At 43.0% G+C, this 18,337-nt stretch overlaps 1 protein-coding gene across 2 annotated transcripts in view; it reads right to left on the reverse strand.

The window, feature by feature from the left end:
* DENND2B (DENN domain containing 2B) overlaps window positions 1-18,337 on the reverse strand; it is a 303,230-nt gene that overhangs the window by 240,084 nt on the left and 44,809 nt on the right. The window lies entirely within an intron of this gene.

The following is an 18,337-nucleotide window of genomic DNA, read 5'->3' on the forward strand; positions in this document are numbered from 1 at the left end:
TGGCATTATTATGACCCAAAACAGGCAGCTGTGTCTCTCACACATTTCTCCTAGCCAGGGACATCAATCTTCCCAGAAATTGCCTATGCTTCTTCCACACATACCTGCTTCATTTTACTGTGGAAAATTATTTACAGCAGAAATAGGGAATTGTGAAATTGAAACTGTGAAAATTCTTAACTGACCATAAAAGGAACCCATTCATGAATCTAAGTCGCTCATTTGAGGTCTCTGTCATGTTGTGTTCCACGTTGGGGACCTTAGCTGGATGAGTTATTATGCTTCTTATTATAGCTGGAATGAATTGTGCCTATAGGTTTGAGTCAATGTCTGTAGGCACACAGGGCCTGATTTTATTCTACCTGTTAAGTCAGTAACAGGATTTAGGCACTACATGTGATCTCTTCCACCCTACTTGAATCTCTGAAAAACATACTTCAAAAGCTAGGAGAGTCCCTCTCCTCCTCGCTTTTTTTTTTTAATTTGAAAGCCAGCTTCAAAATCAAACACAAGTTTACATTAAAGACGATCTTTCTGATGTTATAAAAACCTTAGTCTGTCTGTCTGTAATGCTTTATTTGCACTCTGATTGGATGCTTCCTTGGAGGCAGTGGGGGCATGGGGTGCTGGTTGCACAGTGCTGGCCTCACCCCACCCCGCATGGTGAAGCGCCACAACGGCGGGGACTGGGGCTGGAACAGGGGGGCGAGGCCAGCGATACTGGACTCACCCCCCACCCTCTCCCTGCCCCTTGGAGCCAGGGGCCCCAACAACAGCCAGTGGCGAGGGGGAGGGGAAGGGGAAGGGGGAGGTGGCGGGGAAGAGTGGAAGCGGGGATGGAGGGAGCGAGGGGAGCAGGAAGGGAAGTGAGGGTGACTGGTGGCTGTGCTCTGCTGTGGCTGCCATGGCAGTCCTGACTTCTGCTGCTGCTGCTAATATCACAGGCCCGAGCCCCAGCCTGAAGAGGCAGAGGGGCAGTGGGGAGTGGCCCTGGCTGAAAGCAGTGGGGGGGAGGGGCCCTGGCCCTGGCCTCAACCCAAACTGGGGAGAGGGGAGGAATGGCCCTGGCCCCAGCGCTGGCTCAAAGCAGCAGAGGGGAGGTGGGTAGCAGCCGCAGCCCTGGCCCTGGGCTGGGGGGGAGGGGTGGGCCAGGAGCCAGATGCAGGCCTCCCTCCCCATCATTCTTGATGGGTCATTTGCTAGTAGAATCATAAAAGAGTAAGGGCTGGAAGGGACCACAGGAGGTCATCTACTCCAATCATATGCTCAAGGCAAGATCATCCCTGACTAAACCATCCCCAGAAAAATTTGGTCTAACCTGCTCTTAAAAATGGTGGAGGGTGGAAATTCTAGAGCCTCTCAGCCTGTTCCAAGGCTTAACCAAGTTCATCCCTATAGCCAACCTAAATTTCTCTTGCTGCAACATGCAACATTTCCCTTCCTATTGTCCCTTGTCCTGTCCCCTGCAGGCACAGAGAATAGTCTATCTCTATTCTCCATATAAGCACTCTTTGTTCAGGTATTTGAGGACAGCTATCACATCCCTCCATGGTTTTCTCTTATCTAGACTAAATAATCCCAGGTCTCTCAGCCTTTCCTCATAAATCATGTTTCTGAGGGCTCCAATTCATTATTTTTGCTCTCTGCAATAACATAGAATACTTCTAATTTTTTTAAAGTAAGGAAACGTAGTCATACAGCTCTCTCATATAAAACGCACCTACAAAAGATATAACTGAGTACCTCATCTTCAATATGTTGCATTTTCAGGAAACATGACAGAGACTTTAAGCCTTTTTTTTTTTTTTTAAAGGGTTCATTCACCATCATGAAATCCAGCCTGCTGATAACTTTGTAGCTGTAAAACAGGACTTTTTTGTCTAGTCTATTTGGAGTTTTTCCTATGTCACGTAAAATTAAATTGTTCTTATTCAAAACCCACTGCCTTCCAGTGAAACAGTAGCAATGTCAGAAAGACAGACTTCAGTAGAAAAGGTGTATACAACATTTTTGCTATCATTGCTATAAAGTAAAACTGATTTCAAGCCTAAGTAAAACACACAATTATTTCCCTGACAAGGCTTTTCTAAAGCAGTGTCACCCAAACGATTTGGCAACTCTGCCAATCTTGGATTCAATACTTGAGAATGTTTCAAGCAACTTACCAGAAAATGCAGTAAAAACAACAAGTCTCAACCTGTCTTCACTGGACTCATTAGGAGCAGTTCTGCATTCAAAGCTTTTAAACTCTGAGATATGGCACAGGGACGTTCTTTATTTAGGATTTATTTGGAGAGAATCACTGAAGCTTTTAAAAAGCTACACAAAACATTAAAGTCCAAGTTTATATTCCATGCCATAAGCAATACTCCCCCTACTGGACATCAACATGAAAAGTTGAAACATTAGCACTGGAAGACTAAGAATACCGCTTAATATACTCTTCCTATTTCCATCTTCTGATACAATGATCCTCAGCAACTTGAACAAGAGCAGGCACTGCAGGATCCTAAAACTACTAAACCAAGAAACAATCTATCTACTACTTAAGGAGACAAGATGGACATTTGCTATTATTCTCTTAGTCTAGGAACCCAACACAAGAAAATTATTACATATGAATGTAGCATTATGCTAGCCAAGATAGGCACTTTATGCAAAGAAAAAGAAAGAGGAGTCCCAATCATTTATTTAAAACCTCTAAATTATCTGTGTGTCATGTAAAGAATACAAATAGCATGGAACGTTGGAAAACTCTCTCTAGTATATTTAAATAATTGGCCCCGTCTATTTTAGCCATGTTATCTGTTGTTTGCAACTATTGGCTGTGTGCATATTTGTGTGCCAAACCCTAGACCCAGGCAGAAACCAGCCTCGTGAACCCTCCAAAATGGGCACCTAGCTGCTATAAGCCTTGCACATAGTGCCTAGTAGGATTCTTGCCAAAGAAGCAACATTCTGCTCAGCCCAAGAGATGTGTGGGTTGGTGCCTGAGCAAGTATAAAGATTATGCTCCCTAATTTCCCACCCCAAAACATTTTTTGTGACTTGGGTGATACTTCAAGTGTCATATACTTAAGTTTACAGGAATGCCAGACTTTTATCCTATGGTTCAGTTCCAAGCCATGACTGTTTTAGGTGTGATCATATGCACAGTGCTAGGCAGACTGTGGAAGGAAAAACAAAAAACAAACAACATGTAATCAATTATTGATGTAGGTCCAAGAAATGCCAAGGCCACACTGCAATCAAGGAGCATGCTATGTTCGTATATTGTACGTGTATGTTCACATTACCACTGGAAAAAAATCTTTATTTCTAAAACCACATCCTATATCTAACTGGGCATATAAACCCATCACCCTGTATCACGGTCCCAAGTGCCCTATCCAGGACAGACACAATATGAGTGCAAGCAGGAGCAGGTACGGCATGTATCACAAAGGATTAGTGCACAATGAGTGACTCCTCATCAGTGTGCATCTGGTGTCTATTCCCTGGAGAGTGAAAATGGAAATCTGAGCTACTCTTTCAGTGAGTTTGATGGCTCGTGTTTCCTTGCTGAAGGTTTTTTAAATCAAAAAGCCATCAGGAGTAGAAGAGGCATCAGAAATCAATTTGGTTCCTAAATGGTTCATGAAATCTCATAGTTTCAACTAGGTCAAAAACATATAACGTTCAAATTTTGTGGATCTAAATAAAAAAGCAAAAACAAAACAGGATAGGGCTATTGGCAAGCCCTTGCATAATGGCACAAGAAGCTTTAACTATATACACAATCATATTGCTAAAAATGCATCAGATCTAGGACTTTCTGACAATATATTTCTCCCTAAAAATAGAAAATTAAATTCTATTAAAAAATGCTTCAATCAAATAAAATTACAATACAAAGTGATGCAGATGATTACTATTTCACTCTGTTCTAGTCTGTTATTTTGACTCACATAAAAGTCACTTGTGTACATCACTGGGTCAGGAAAGAGATGGCGGGGGGTTTCACTCCAGGTCTTAGGTCTTTGTCTGGGCTGAGGCCCCCTGGCCTTGGCCCACTTCACCCCAGTTGGTCCCCTCCTCCAAAGGTCCACTGTCCCAAGACCCTAAGCTCACAGACCCAAGCCTCACCCTTCATGGGCCCCACCCCTTTACTCCCGGTCTTACCCTTTGTGCGCTCTGGACCCTCCAGTCCCGGTGTCACCCTTCGTGGGCTCTGGACTTGGGCTCTCAATCTTTTCTGTCTCACATTACAGTCCTTCTGACAGAAGTGTTCCCTGTCTTCAAAGGGTTTAGGACTTGGGGTGCCTCTGGAACCCTTTTTGGAGGTGTCCTTCTCCCCTGCAGCCACAATGCAGTCCTCCAGTTCAACTTCAACACAATGCAAATTACGAGCTTCAGTTCCCAAACAAAAGTTCCCCCAGCCCTGGGTCGTCCCGCCATGGCAATGAGTTCAACACAAGGCCAAAATACTTATTTCTGCTGCCGAGTGGTTCTGGGGCTTCTTTGCAGCCCCCACAGTCTAAAGTCCTTCCTCCAGGCCCCTCTCTCCCCAGGCCTCAGACAGTCCTGGTTTTATACAGCCTTAAACCTACTCTCTGGGGCATCTGACCCACTCCTTCTACCCCAGGCCTGTCAATCACTGGCCACACTGTGCTGCCCACACCTGGGGAAGAGGGCCGTTTTATTAAAGGCCCTCTGCCACTATAGGTTCCTCCAGGGAGCTGAAGCCAGCCAGCTGGTCTCTCTCTCCTTCAGTGACAGGCTAGGGGCCCCATTATAAGCAGCTGTTGTGAAAAGACATGACAGACTGAAATAAATGTTAGGATCCCACCCTAATAAATGTGGGGTCTAAGAAGTGGCAAGCATCTGTGATAGATGCAGGGATCTGGCACTTCCCCCACCATATTTGAAAAAAAGAAATGGCACCACATCACAGTGCACCATGTGTTCATGGGATATAATCCCATACATCCTGCCCTTTGTCTGAAGACCCAACACTGATGTCCCTTTGCACACATGGCACTCCCATGAGATTCCCTGAAGAATGCTTGCACTTTTTAGAGTCCAGTCCAGCAAACCTTTACTCAGACGAGCAGTCCCAGGAATGTCAATAAGATTTCTCATATGAAGAAAGGGTTTACAGTATTAGACCTTTCTTTCTTTAATTCTACAATACCAGAGCATTGCAATAAATTATGTTACTAGATACCTCTATAGCATGTTTACAGCCAAATCCTCATCCTATATACGTGAACAACAAAACTCCCATAGACTCTCATTAGACTATGATTTGACCTAAACAAATAACATTCTAGTACAATTGAGCGGTGCAATATATTTTTCTAAGGCTGCAGAGAGACTTTTATTTAAAACGGTACAATGGGATCTAATCCCCAATTCCAGCAATTGTGCCTCTGGGCACGCCACAAGATTGACAGCCACACGATTGTCCTGCCATGTCATACAATTGTCAGCCAGCTCCAAGGACTGCACCAGGCCAGTTCAAGCCCTAATGTAGTCCCAATCCAGCCAACAATCAGCTGATCATTGGCCAGTACAGACTGCACAGGGGCCAGTTAGAGACGTAAGAGCAGTCCTAATCCTGTCACATGTTCAATTTAAGGTTCAGTGGAAACTAGCCACAAAGAAATTGCACAAAAATGTATAATATTTTTTGTGGCTGCTTTCCCTTTTTGTGGCACCATTCATTGCTTTACTGTGTGCCCTACTTACTATTTAAGATGTAATTGACAGACTAATCACATCTTAAATGTTACATCTGCTAGGGGTTTAATACGTTTTAAAATTGTGACTAAATCCTACCAACACTAAGACTATTAGTGATGCTAGACACAACTAATCCCCCTGAGTTCATTCTAAACTCTTAAGTTCAGTAGTAGAGTTCTAGTCAGCTCTGAACTCAATTTCCTCCCCATTGTAGTCTCAATTTCATTATCCTCAATATTTTCATAATAACTCCTTCGTTTGAACTGTAGATTTAAAGATAACCAAAACATCTTTTTATAGCCCACCAAGGTCTGTGTTTGCATGACTACATTGATTCCACTATCCCAGCAAGCACACAGGAAATGACTAATCCCAATTGTACACTTTTTGAAAATATGCCAGACCCTTTATGTTTTCATATTCCTTTCCAGTTTGATCTCACTTTGTGCATGAAAGCTCATCATACTGAAGCCTGACCCATCCCTATTAAGAAGTATCAGGTAACATTTTCTTAAATTTCCGAGGGATTTAGAAGCCTCAGATCCATTAACCTTCAATGAAAGTAAGGGCTTGTCTACTTGGACAGTTAAGGGAAATTAAACTAAAGATGTATGATTAGTTAATGTGCATAACTTCAGTCACATTAAACTCCCATGTGGACATTTTCATTCACAGGTAAAGTGGCCTAAAATTGTGATTGCTACTTTTTAGGCGCTGCTTCAGCAAAGCATCTAAGCATTGACTTCAAAGGACCTTATGCACATGTTAAACATGCCGAAGTGCTTTGTTGAAGTGAGACCTTAAGTAGTATGGTATTTTTAGAAAGAGACACAAGGAAATCATTCTTACTTGGCAATTAAGGTTTTAAGATGCTATTTGGTGACAGAACTGAGGCATATTCTCCATATTAGATATTTTAATGACATCAAAAAAGAACCACTGAGCAAGGAATTGAATAATCCCATGATTTAGGTTAATAAAACAGCTGAAAATCAGGACAATATGGAAGATTAACTAATTTAAATGCCCAGTTTTAGAATTATCCCTATGTATAGTCTGGCTCATGAATATATATGCATAGTGCAGATTACCCAACATGGAAGGCTATGTAAAGTCAAGGAGGCCACACAAGCTGGCTCTGTACCCAGCTCACTGATTCAGCCAACCCTCAGTATCCTACTATAGCAGAATAATTTCAAGTGGTGCCAGCAGGGCATGGAAATCTGTGGAGCCATTCAAAAGGGGGGAAGCTTGTGCAAAAGTTTTTCTGTTCCTATGGGCCACAATTCCTAGAGCAGACCCTGTCCATAGATAATTATCTGGCATTTGTGCCTAAGAAAAGGAGATCAGGAGCAGTAGCCCAAACCTGAAGGAGGAGGGATTAAAAAAAAAAGAAAGAAAGAAAGATCTGCCAGTAAAACTGATAATCCTTCCTGGATGGGAGATAAAACCTGTCCCTTAGGAGGCTTAATTCCCCTTCAAAACTTTTTTTTTTTTAAATAATGCCACCAGGCTATTTACCCTTAAAGGATGGATTTATAGTCTGAAAAGAAACCCTTGGAGGTAACTTCACGAGCATGCTGGTGATTGATTCCCCAAGGGTCAGTGACTGCCAACTGGCCATGATAGGTAAAGGTGTCAGAAGTTGTTTGATACTCTGTAGGAGTATCAGTAGGAGTTTGTTTCGGCTTCTGAAGCCACAGAATCTGAGAGAGCTGCATTTTTTTAATGAACTAGAGCCAAAGAACAGTATTGAGTTACCTCTACTCACATGATACTCTCTGAAACTACGTGCTGCTCGTGGGGCTACGTTGTAAATTTAAAAAATTCTGCCTTGGACAGGGACTGTTTGTAGCTAAGTGATCCTGAATGAGCTGTGATTGGCAAGGCACTATTTGACCATACTCATGCAGCATCAGATCTTATTCTTCCCTGTGTATCTCGACAGCTACTTTTGCTGCAAACTAGGAGTGGAACCTGACCTCCTCCCGTTCCCTATTCCACTTGACCCCTCCCAACACATGCAGCTGATCACTGTTTGGGGAATAATAGCAGGAAAATGGTCTCTGTTCTCCCATTATACCGGATACCTCATTACACCACACCTTAAGGTACAGTTAGAGCAGCACTGGGCAAGGACGCAAGGGAAGGAAGGACTCCCCTAACAAAGTAGCTTTCACTTGAGGAATGGGCCAAATGATGATGTTCTATAAGCACCATCACAGGTGTGTTGGATCTGTTGTGGTAACCTGAATAAAAAATAGTTTTAGTTAGTGAAGTAATGGGAACAGAGACAACCTCTATGAAGTCAAGTGCCATTTTTCTGAAGTAAAACAGTTTATTTTTTCCTCCATAAGACTTCTTAGTCTGAACACAAAACAGAAAGATAACAGGGTCTAAGGTTGATTGTCCAATAAAATATTGCCATAGTTATATAAAACATTCTTATCCCACAGCACCGGCTCTCTTTGAACTAAAAAAACAAAAAAATAACTACATTCTGTTTTGCGGTTCCTTTTGATAGTCAATTATAAAAGTATCTAGGAAGTTTATACAACTTCCGATGACTATCGTCCAAAGCCTATTAGGCAACAGACTCTAGAAGTAAAATGTCAGCCTGATTTTACCATTTTATGCAAAGCAGTCGCTTAATGTGTGGGATTACTCTGCTGCTTCATTTCCTTTGTTTTAGATATGCCTTGAATCACAGAACTGACCTGTGTGACCATGTAAGCTGGAGGTAACTTGCAGAAGGATCTCATGAGACCCTGCATAACATCATTTAAAAAGAAATGGCATTGCGAACAGCAGCTCAACACTGTGCAAGCCACCTACACTACTTAACATTCAGAACTATAAAGTGTTGTTTGTTTTCTTAGGCATACTATGAGTTTGTCTTGCATACTGTCAACCAGGGAACACAATCATAACAGCAGGGAGATTTCCCAACCATAGATAATGCTTTTTTGTCTTTTGCCTCTGAATAGCAGAGATAAATAAAACAACATTTTTCCACATATACAGTTCTTTTCATTGATGCGTCTCAGAGTCTTTTACAAAACTGGGTATTTGCTCTATGTTAGGCAGGCAAAAATGGTTAAGGGACATTGCTTGAAGTCACTCAGTAGCAGCCAACAGCAATCAGAAAGAGGGCGCATAGTTCTTTATTTAACCACTTATTGTGCTGTCTTCCCACAGGACTGTTTGCAGAAATCAGAAATAGGAGAAATTAAGCTTTCCTTGCAGTTGGTTAAGAAAGAAAAATTAGAAAGTAAGCAGAATGACTGAGTTCAAATAAAATACAGCACAAGCCCATAAAAAGCCCAACAAAAAAACTGGAAAAAATGCACAAACTTTTCAAAGAGTTAAAAAAATCACTAAGTTAGCTCCGTGTTCCAATCCCGCAGCCCTTCCTGGTTTCAACCTAAGTGGAAGAGTAAGCACCAAAACATTATTTAAAAAGACTACTCTCATAGGACTGCTGAGTCTGCTACAGTCCAGGTACAAAAAATCCTGAGACACAGCAGTCACACCGCGCAGAGGAAGACAGAGATATGTTCAGACTTACATGTGCAGAGAGCTATGTATACAAATATATATACAGACTTAACTACACAGACATGGGAACACAGGCCAATGCAACAACATCTGAACTGGAAGCACTCCAAATTCTAACATTCTGAAGCATGTATTCTTTCAGTGCTATTTACTTTAGGCCTAACTGTAACACTTTTTCTTTAAGAAGTTTTATACATATATATATCTATATATATAGATATATATATATAGATATATATATATACACACACACACACACACATACACACACACACACACAACTCGCTATATATAACTTCTTAAAGAAAAAGTGTTACAGTTAGGCCTAAAGTAAACTCTGTGTGTGTGTGTGTGTGTGTGTGTGTGTGTGTGTGTGTGTGTGTGTGTGTGTGTGTGTGTGTGTGTGTGTGTGTGTGTGTGTGTGTGTGTGTGTGTGTGTGTGTGTGAATAAAAAATAGAAACAACCGCATTAAAATGAACTGTGTATTTTTCAGCTACCTAAACACCTTTTTGTAGGACTAATAATTTGAAATTAGCTAGAATGCTCCAGTTGTGCAGTCATGCAAACTTTGTCAAAACCTTATCTGTTCATTCTGCAAAACTGTTTTTAAGCGCCAGGTGCTTTTGAAGTTAAAGGATCAACACCAGTTCTCACCAACTGAAGAGGTGTCCCTAAGGTCCAATTTCAGTGGTCAAATTAGGCTGACTTACAATATCTTAGTGAAAGACGCTGTGTTTCGGAGGCTTCAATCTTATGCTTCATTTCCTAAGCTTCAGTTTGAAAAAAAAGGATCAAGTCTCTAGTCCTCATGGTTACAACAGTAAGCTTTCAAAACAAGAACTAGATGCAAAGTAACAGTTTCCTTAACCTGCAGACTGAAACAGGACTATGGAGTAGTGTGTGAACTGCTCCTATTCATCTCAGCACTTCACAGATGTGGAAGGGAATAACCGGACAGTAGTTAGAGCACTTGCCTGAGACTTGGAAAACCAGAGTTTAAAGTTCAGCCACAGACTTCCTGTATGACTCCTGGCAAGTCACTCAGTCTTCCTGTGACCCAGCTCCCCATCCATAAAATGGGGATAACAGCATTTCCCTTCCCTCATTCGAGTGTTGTGAAAACAAATACATAAAACACTTTGAGGTGTTCATTCAACGTTGCAACAAGATTCGTATAAGTACCTAGGACAGACGGATGTTAATGAATTTATCTTCACACTAGCGCCATGTGTTAGGGAAATATTATCCACACATGGTGGTAATGGGGAATTTACAGAGGGGGAAACAAGGCACCAAGAGACTAAATGACTTAGTCAGCATCACAAGGGAGTCTGCAACAGAGCTGGGAACTGAACCTTGACCTCTGCTGTGCTAGTTTAATGCCTTAAAAGCAATATTATCCTTCCTCTTCTACTAGTGTACACTTCTCAAAAAGAGATTACTGTGGGACCATTAAAGACAAATAGAAGTAAATACAGGGAAAAGCCTCCCCCCATACCCTACACCAGTGGTCTCCAAAGTGGGGTGCACAAGACGATCCATTGGGGTGCAGGAAGAAAATATTAGAACTTCTGTTTATATTTATATAAATATACATGTATTGGGGGTGCGTGCTCAAAAATTTTTTTACTGATAGGGGTGCGCAAATATAAATATACATATATTGGGGGTGAGTGCTCAAAAATTTTTTACTGATAGGGGTACGCGATCAAAAAGTTTGGAGACCACTGCCCTACACACACATTTTTAACCTTCAGGGACTACACACACATTACCTGCTCTTCTAAATTAGCTGGGCTTGCAATATGCAAAGTGATCACAGTCAGCATCCAGAATCCCTAGAGACTGCTATTTAAAAAGAAAGCAACAGCTACTTCTTGCTTTATTCTCATATAACAGCAGATGGGCCAGAAGTAAATTACCAGTTTGCCCCATGTTGTTTTGAAATATCTTTTCCTATTTTTAATTACATTTTAAAGGATGTAAGAAAAGTGACAAGAAAAATCTGTTTGGTAAACCAAACTAACCAGGCTGGAGCTTGGGAAAGTACCAGTATTTTAATTCCAAGTCTGGGAAACCATACAGTGTGTCTGTGCCAGGACGCTATTATAGATAGCTTTCCTTTAAGCTGCTGGAAAAGGTCTATGTACTCACATGATGCACTCCAGTGCTCTGCATGCTGTTTTAACTTAATGCTTTACTCTTTAGGACTGCTGCTTACTGTTATCACTGTGAAAATGGCAGCATTTTACATCACAGATCAAGCACAAGCCACCTGTGCATAGAAAAGCTTGTGTCAAGCAGAGCAAGCCATATGCACTGAATTCCATGTCATCAGGAGCCAGCCAGGGTGGAAATACTAGCAAAGCCTTGTTAACATCTACTGAGAATTGAACCCTGATTTTTTAGTAGAGCTACTACCTGGTGTGCAATATTGTGAGCACTGAAAATTGTACCTACAATTATCTTTAGGTACCCAAGAGGATAGGATCAGACCCTGTAAAATACTGGGCACTCTGCCTTCCAGGAATGCACAGGAGATGAGGGCACTTGGCACAAAACAGATTATACCCACACTTTGTGACATTAGTCAAAAGTTTATGGCAGTAGTTTTGTGTCCACATTCAATTATAAGTATCAATTTATATCCACAGTATTGGAAGCTGCTTTGAGAACACCAGCTTCAGTTGATTAAGAACACACATCTGAATTTGCTTAGGGGCAAATTTCCCTTTCACAATCGACATGTCAGTTCTTGACTCCATTTTCCAATTTCCTGATGTGTGAGCTTTCCATTGGCATTAAGAGGAGTTTTGTCCTTGTAGAAAGCTCCCTATGAAGACTCAAACAGGATTTTCTTTCTTTTTTTTTTGTGGCCATAACACAGGATGGTAAAATCCATGTTTAAAAGAAATCAAGGTGATCTCAGTGGAAAGAGAACTGACCGACAGTGCAAAGAGTTTTTTTCCTGCTTCTGATGTTGCCCACCTATGACATCTTGAGCAAGTTAGTTGCCTTGGTTTCTTCATCTGGGCAATGGGGTTTTCTAGCTTCTCAAACATTTTGAAACCTGGAGCTGAAAATGAAATTATGGAACTATGTAACAAATTGAAGTCACATAATAAGTTTCACTTATGCTCCTTTGATCTCACCTGCATTCTGTCTCCTAATCAATCCCCACCAATGCTATTTTCAAGTTTCTATGCCTCTTAGCATTTTTACCCTGAGGCCATTTTTTCTCCTCAGAAACAACCTACCAGAATTCCTGACCCAAAAGCCAATATACAGGATTGGACCAGTAGCAGATTTAAGGTCTCACATCTCCAGACCATTTCTAACGGGAATTGCAAGCTTTGCATCAGTAAAAAGCCAAAAAATATCAGTTTTCCACTGAGAAAAAGGCTAAGCAGGTCCTGAGATACCAGACATCAAAACTACTGATTTTTAAGACCTTTCTAAATATGCTGGTGTCTGTTACCACTTTTGCCATCTTCAGTGTGGACCCTTGGTTCCGATACCTTTCACTGTAATGACATACACCCTACTCTGCAAGTGTTCCTATTGGTTTCAGGTGGATCACTTGCAGACTAAGTGTAACATTTTCAAAAATGCCTAAAAAGCTCAAGAACCTCAATCCCAAATTCAGAAGTGTCTTAGGAACTTAACAGTCTCAATAGGTGCCTCTCCTATTTAGATGTTTTATTTCCCATTGAAATCAGGAGCTAGGCATCTAAATACTTATGTAGCCTGGCTTTAAGCCCCTTTTGAAACTACAACTGGCTTTAAGCTCCTTTTGAAATTACAACTCAGCCTCCACAATCACTTAGATATTTTTTAAAATGTTACCCTAAGATATTCCCCACAACTAGCTATCCAACATCTTGACAGACGAAAGGAGAAGCGACAGTCAGCCAGTTAGTGGTGCTTGGCAGTGGTGTGGGAGAAAAGCCTAATGCACAAATGACAAACCTTCCCACAGTGGCTTCGGATGGAGGTTGAAGCAGACTTCCTGGCTTGCCTACAGACCTCAGCCTGGGCTCTCTGATGGCTCTCTGCAGTGACTGTACAAGCCTTGACCTGGCTTCTCCAGACTGAGCAGTTGCAAGTAGGGTTCTCCTTGTCACTATATTGGAGCTTTGGACTTCCCCTGCGTCACAGACAGTTCTTGACTTGGCCATAGAGCACAGCCTTCAGCAGATGATCTTGAGACATGCACTCCACATGTCCTACCCAGCAAAGCCTGCAAGTGTCCAGTGTAGTCTGCATTGACTGCAGGCTAGTTCTTTCAAGGATCTCATTGTTGGTGATCCGTTAGTCCCAAGTGACTCCAAGGATTTTTCTGAGACAGCAGAGGTGGAAGCTGTTCAATCTCCACTCCTGCTTGGAGTACATGACTCAGCTTTCACAGCCATAAAGGAGGGTACTGAGGACATAAGCCTGATAGATAGACACTTTTGTGTTCAGGGTTAGCAGCTTGTTGTTCCAATAAGATATTATTGAACATGAATTAAAGGTATTAGATCTGAACTCCTTTTTAACTTGGGCACATAGCTCTTTTTTTAACTTCAAAAGCATCTAAGAAGCTATGGAGCCTTGGCTGCTACAGCAGTGTCAGCATCTCTGGTTTCAGCAAACCCTTCCTTGCCTCAAATATTTCCTAGAGTAGACCATCATGGCTACCATGACACTACAACCCTTTTAGCAGATATGCAATACATGCAGAGCAAGGTGTTGCTACCCCCAAACAGCATAAGCCAAGCTGTCAGAAGCATTCTTTTCTTGGTGTAGCTGCATCCATACCAGGGATTTTGCTGCCATAACTACAGCAGGTAGGGAGGAGTGTGATCTAACCCTAGATTACATATTTATTCATTTGTTCCAGGGATGTAGGGTGTACCTCATGTTCCAGGGTGGAGCACCACAAGGCTCCTTTCAGGTTGGAGGCAGCCTGGGGCAAATAATGGGAGCTCCAGTGCAAGGCATGTGACGGTGGCAGCAGTGGCTCTGGCCCAAAGCAGATAGCAGCTCTCACTCCAGCACAGGGCAAGTGGCAGTGCCGACAATAACAGATGTAGCATGGGGCAAATACCAGGGCCACTGCTGGAAGAGGTAGGGCAGGTGAAGGAGCAAAGCTGCTGCCTGCTACAGATGTGGTAATGGTGATAAAACAAGCAACCTTGGGGCAACTGGAGCAGCATCAGCCCTTGTTTACCCCCCTGATGCCAACTGCCATGTCCAATAGGACCCATGGCCCTGGCTTCTGAAGCAGGCCGCTCCTCCCAGCCACAACCTCCCAACTTCCAGTCGCCTGCTGGTAACCCGCCATATGTTTGACATCCCTGATTTATTCCATTTATATGCAGCCCTTCCCCACAAAGGCCCAGAACATGCTGGCAGATTTTGTAGAGCAGATCAGACTTCAGTTTCCCCACCTGTAAAATGACAGTAGTAAATAAGCCTAACAGAGGTTGTGAGGCGAGATATTTAAACGTGAGACACCACTGGGTGCGAAGTATTATTACGTTAAGGAAGAAGCTGATTAGGTGGTGTGTGCCTGTTTTGGGCAGTCCAGAATCCCATGATTAAATGCATTTATAAGGCTGTACTAACTCACCTATCTAAGAATACTTTCACAGTGCGATTTTTATATAACCAGCTTTGCTATAGAATGAAAAAGAAATTTCACATGCTCCTGTGCATGCCCACACATGCAGATAAAGAAAATCAACAGCTTTAACACTATCTGCTGGATGAAAGAGAAGGTCCATTAATGTGAGAGGGTGATAACACCCTCAATCTGTAGCACAAAGGACCTCTATCAACAAAAAAGGCACTGGAGATGCAGAATAGAACAGACCTCTATGACTCATAGGCTATAAGTCTAGTCAGTGAAAAATTTGGCAGGAGTATGTTGTTTGACTATGTCTGTACATTCCCAAGAGATTTATAGCTGCATATTAAATCATCTGTTCCTGTTTAAATGAAAGAAAATGTGTACGTTTCACTAGATTTAACCTTCATTGGAATACATCCTTTAGCCATTAACACAAAGCAGAGATCTTCCTAAAGGGCCAGGTGACTTCTTTAAAACCTTTCAAGTTCTTTCTTTTTAGGATTCATCAGATCTTTCCAAGGTTGAGGGTGGAGAGAAGGGTTCTTCTGTTCAAATCAGCTGAAACGTGCTGAATCAAAGCATCCGTCTCCAGTTGAAAGGTCTGCCCATCTGGCCTTATCGTTCCACCTGTTCCCTACTCAATATCAGGTGGGCTTTTGAGGGACAAATGTATTCTACCAAGGGAAGGCCTAGAAAACAACTTCAGGGGGAAGGCTATTACTGAGCAGAGGAACTGAGAGGAAATGAGAACCCTATGTCCCACCCGCTGGATCCATGCTTGAATGGATTTTGCCAGGATCAAAAGACGGAGATGTGAGCACCATCAAGACAGTGCATCAGCTAGCTAATTACTGTAACTGCAATCACATGAAACTACAGCAGAAGTCAGCAGTGTTTTTGGGCAGAGTGCCCCAAATACCCCAACCTCAACTTATACAACATTGGCATGCCAGGGGCAGATGGCAGGGGAGTTACAAGGGGCCTGATCCTTGTTGTGGCAGCACAGACCTGGCCCTGGCCCTGCTGTCCATCTAGAGACATGTATGTGTGCATCCACTTCCAGCAACGAGCCAGGCCAGGGCTCCGTGGACCCCAGTGCAGCTGCTTGCAGCCTCCCTGCCACCTGCTGCAAGCAGCCCAGGCTCTGTGGCAGGTGGCAGGGGCCTGCCCAGAGCCCTGGCCGGCTGTGGCAGACAGCTGGGAGGCTGCAAGTGGCTGCACAGGGGCCCACGGAGCCTCACCCCAGCTCACTGTCAGTGGTGGGTGCACGCATGGGAGTCATGACATGAGGAACCCTATCCTTGTGGCAGTGCAGCCCTGGCCCCTTCCCCACTGTCTGCCCTGAGGCACACATATCAAGCAAAATCCCTTCACGTGCTATGCTCTAGCATGCATGGGGGGGGGCGGGAGAGAGGGTTACCAACCCCTCCTTTAGAGGCTACACACCCTGGCAGCTGGCCAGAGGCTGAGAACCATGTGAAAGTGTGAGGTCTCTTTGAGGAGGGGACCCATTATTTTAAGCCTTGTAATAAATATGAATCCATGCCTGTTACAATATTCGGTAACCTTAGTGATTTTATTCCCTTATCCATGCTGTATAGGATCATTAAACAGATAAACAGAGAATCCCTCTTATTCCCACTGCTCACGGTCTTGCTCTTTCTTTCTAATTATAATGCACCAAAGACTTTCTTAAATATAACTTTTTTGCTGAGGCACCTTTGTGCTGAATGTGAATGTCCTAAACTGGGAGTGTCAAATTCACTTGGGGTCCCAGACTGGATCCAGATCACGGGGCATCTTGCGGGCTGGATCCAGCCCAAGGTACAGAGGCAGCAGCTGTCACCACTGTGGTGGTGATGACCACAGCAGTGGTGATGAGTCTGGAGGTAGCAAGGGATCTGGTGGCAGCAGCAGTGGGCCCAGAGGTGGTGAGAGGTCTGAGGGCAGGGGTCTGCTAGCAGCAATGGATCCAGCAGCAGGTCCAGGAATGTGGGCCCAGGAGAGATAGGGGTCTAGTTTAGAGAAGGCCATGGTAGCAAGCCAAACTTGCCAGCAACAGGCTTGGCCAGTAGAGCCAAAGGGCTCCACATTCTGCAGTTGGCCACGCTCCCAAATTCCAGTAAACCACCAGCGGGCTAGACAGATGTGCTCCATGGGCCTGACCCAGCCCACAGGCCTTGTGTGTGACACACCTACCCTAAATGGCCAGGAGCACGGGTATTATATACCTTTTAAAAGAGCCCTTAAAAAAAACTCACGTGATCCTTGATGCCACCTTGGCCACTCCAGATGTCCCAAAGTGTAAAATGCTACAAATGATCACAGATATTTCAGTGCTGGCACTGGAGTATGGAACTGGACTAGAGAATAGAAATGGGAGGACAGCCTGGTAAAAGTGAGACAGATTTGCAAACTTTTATCCCCAGCATGAGGGTAACCGCATGGCATTCATTCCTGCCAGCTCTACATATGAAATGCTGCCAGGCAACTGACATAAAAAATGACATAAAGCAATGTCTGAATAGGCATTTGTTAAAAATATTCAGCAGAAAAGCCAACAAGCTGAAAGGAAGAGCAAAGTAATGGAGCCAAGACATGCCATGCATGCCCAAAGGCAGACACCCACCAGATTTAAATGCCCAATGCCCTCACAGTATAGCTGAAATTATACAGCAAAAGAGTTTCTTTCTGCCTCTGTAGTACAGAGGCATATAACAGCACTGCCAGCAAAACCTTGCTAAAAAGGAGGTAGGCTTTTAGCACATTTCTCTCTCATGCTTTTGAACTGAGGCCTTATCAAAATGACCATGCTAAGACACAACAAGATAATGTAAGTACCACTGAATCTGCACAGCTGTCTATGCCAAACTGGTTTCTGCAGTAAAATCACTTGTGATCTAGAAACACAAAAGCAGAGCTGTGCAACTGTGAGGGCACTGCTCACCACAGTGCCCTATAACAGGCTTGCACAATTATTTTTGCCAAAAGCAAAAGGGGAGAAGGAAAGAGTGCTCTGGTGACCCTGTGTTATGTCTGGGTTTGAAATATCCACAGAGCAACACTGCCTCAGCAAGGGAAAAGAGCAAACAAACATATTTAATCCAATTTCCAAAAGCTCTCATACAAACCTGACCTGAGGTGGCATTGTCATTTTCAAAATAAAGGGTCACTGTCACCCCAGAACCAGACACTAGTTTCATGCATGCAGCCACCCTTTACAGTAATAAACAAGATTGCAGGGCTGGACATTTGTTAACATTGAGTGTATTTCCTCTTAACAAAAATTACGGCAACACTCATTCACACATAATTCACATTATGGCAACAAGCTTGAATGAGAAATTGTGGAACAAGAAGTCATTCACAGACTAGATTGTGTTAAATACAGTCTAAACCAGGATTACAGAGTCTTATCTTGTTACCCAGACTTGTTTTTA

Source organism: Crocodylus siamensis, chromosome 2 (genome assembly GCF_052110815.1).
Source record: "Crocodylus siamensis isolate JL-2025a chromosome 2, ASM5211081v1, whole genome shotgun sequence".
NCBI classification, from domain to species: Eukaryota; Metazoa; Chordata; order Crocodylia; family Crocodylidae; genus Crocodylus; species Crocodylus siamensis.